Below are 3,066 nucleotides of genomic sequence, written 5' to 3'. Positions count from 1 at the left end.
CTCATTCATTCATTCATTCATTCATGGTTCATTCATTCATTCATTTATTAATGATCCATTCATTCATTTATGGTCTATGCATTCATTCACGATTCATTTATTCATTCATGGTTTACTCATTCATTCATTCATTCATTCATGGTTCATTCATTCATTCATTTATTAATGATCCATTCATTCATTTATGGTCTATGCATTCATTCACGATTCATTTATTCATTCATGGTTTACTCATTCATTCATTCATTCATTCATGGTTCATTCATTCATTCATGGTCCACTTATTCATTCATGCATGGTTAATTTGTTCATTCATTCATTCATGATTCATTCATTCATTCATGGTCCATTCATTCATTCATTCATTCATTCATGTTCAGATCACATCCTGATGTGAGCGTCTGAAGCAGCTTCCATCCTGCTGGTTAAACAGGTTTTAGTTGAGGTTTTGTTCTGGAGACGCTGCTGAAGCTGAGGAGCATCCTCACCCCAAGAAGACGACTTTTGAAAAAACATTTATTAGCTAAAATGTCAAACTACAAAATTAACGGGAAAAAAACCCCCCAAAAAACTGAGGAGTTTATTAAGTTACAATTATCCTTCCAATGACACCAACCCCCCCCCGCCACCCGACCTAAATCCTCCATGTTCTGCCGCTGCAGAGATCGACAGTCAGAGGTGTTAACGAAGTACAAATACTTCGTACCCTTCCTGAAGTAGAAGTATTGGCCATCTATACTTTACTGCAGTAATTATTCTTTATTGTGGACAAAAGGACCTAGAAGGGAGCTAAGGGGAAGGAGACTGACACAAGGGGGCGACAGAGAGTAAACAAGAAACACATAAGAACTCAAATACAACCAGAAAACAACTAGAATGACATGAATGAAAGTAGGGTTGGGAATTGATAAGATTTTCACGATTCCGATTCACTTTTCAATTCTGTGAAACGATTCAATTCCTTATCGATTCCGTTTAAGAAAAAAGCATTATTGTACATTTTTGGGAAATAAACTCATCTCCTCCTGATTTAAATAAACGAGTGTCACCTTTCTCTGGCTCTCTGAAGTGCGGAGCAACTTCGTAGCATGTTTAAAAACCTCAAACAGAGGTAGGAAAATGACATATGATTTACTAGGAACCACATTAAGCTCAGCCAGTGATAGAAAAGTAGCTACTTCCTTCCATGCTGGTTGTAAATTCGGCTTCTGCCCGAAAGCATCAAAAACATGGAATTCGTTAAAATCTATGCCATGTTGTGTGCACAGGTGTTTCTGCATGTTGGATGTATTTCCTCCTCCGGATGTTATTGCCACTTTGCCATGATTGCAAAGCTCCTTGTTGCCATCTTTGTCTTCCTTAAAATTAAGCCAAACTTTCGATCGGTTTATGATGAGATGAGACGCAGTTTTTTTTGTTTTGCTTTTTAGGCTTACGCCTGGTCACGTCGTACTTACTTACTGAATGCCGTGTGCGTAGCTTGCGTAAAAAACGTGACATAATTCGTGCTGCCCAGGGCGGCTCTGGTGATGCCTGGATAAGATCAGAGAATCGTTTAGCGAGCTGCCAAACGGTGCCATGGAACTGGAACACACGGAACCAGATCTGAACAGGAACCGGTTTTCGATTCCCATCCATCCCTACATGAAAGTATAACTGAAAACTCTAAAAGAAACTTAAACAGAACCAAAAAGCCCAGAAAGGACAGAATCATGACATAAAGAAAGGGATTTTTTTCAAAATGGTGCAAAGAAGACTAAAAACAATTAAAGGCTAAAAAAGCTCTTTAGTCTGATGCAGTCGATAGAAAAAAGACCACAGAAGGGACACTTCTTTAAAACAGCTCAATTAAACAGATAAAAGCCAGTTTGTGGCGAAGTTTACTGGAGTTGACTAGTTGATTTATATAAACATGATGCTAATCTCTGAGGATTAAATACAATCTTGACAGATTTATGCAGCATCTGGAGGTTTCCCTTGCTCCTATCCACCGTAGAGTGGACGAGGGCCATGCAGTCTTCTCCTGCTGCAGATGCCTAGATACTGCAGTAATAATGGACCAGAAGCATCAACAATCCGGGTTAATTTGACCCATCTGGCAGCATCCGCCCTAACGGGTTGTCTCTTTTTAATTCTTTCCTTTAAGGCCTTCTTTTTATTTACTGCTTCTTTCCAGGATGTTCTTCTCTCCTCCGTGTTGATTGATTGACAGTCGAGTAAAGGGAGCATCAGCCCTTGGCAATGAAGAAGCTGTGCTGTCTTTATTGGTGCTGAAGAGGCGGACGATGGCCGCCGGTGACGCAGCAGGCGGGAATGGCCAGGAGACAGACAGACCATCAATCTGCCTGAACGTTAGAGCAATGACCCAAACACTGCAGACATGCAGGTCATGGTGTTCGTCGTAGGACTGAAACTCCTAGAAAACTTTGTTGAAAATAGTTCAAATGAGGTTTTAATCTGACTGCATCATTATGGAAGGAAACTCATATTTGATGTTTAAATTTCCAGCAGGTTTTCCTTCTGCGTAAATGGCTGTCTTTATGTGCTTTTCTTGTGCTGAGGTGTTTTTTGATATCTCAAACTGTATCCTGTGAAGGATAAAGTGAGAAATATGTTTTTTCCCTCTTCCTCCCTAATGTGGCTCCTATCTTTCCACAGAGGAAAAAGGCAGTGCCCTAAAGGAACCGGCACATGGTGGGGCCCCTGGAGAAGGAGCAAAACGGCAGAGGTCTTTGGTGCATATTGTGCTGCTTTCAGGATGCTCTGAAAATGGAGGATTGGGTTCATGTGGGTGAGAAGAGCAGAGCAGAGATTAAAATATAAAATAGATGACGGTAATCAACTGGAATCACAGAGAGCAAAGAAAGAGGTGATCATCTTTGATTTTAAAACATGAAGTCGAAGGCAACACATTTCCTTTCTAACAGATCTTTGAAGCTACGCCCCTAAAAAAGTCAACAATCAGGCAGCGTCCATCCGCAGGGAGGCAGATTAACATCCCAGAGATCCCAGAGTTCCCAATGATCCCAAAGTTCCCAGTGATCCCAGAGTTCCCAATGATCCCAA

This window comes from Cyprinodon variegatus, unplaced genomic scaffold, assembly GCF_000732505.1.
Source record: "Cyprinodon variegatus isolate N-32 unplaced genomic scaffold, C_variegatus-1.0 Scaffold807, whole genome shotgun sequence".
NCBI lineage: Eukaryota > Metazoa > Chordata > Actinopteri > Cyprinodontiformes > Cyprinodontidae > Cyprinodon > Cyprinodon variegatus.
This window is presented reverse-complemented; position numbering follows the sequence as displayed.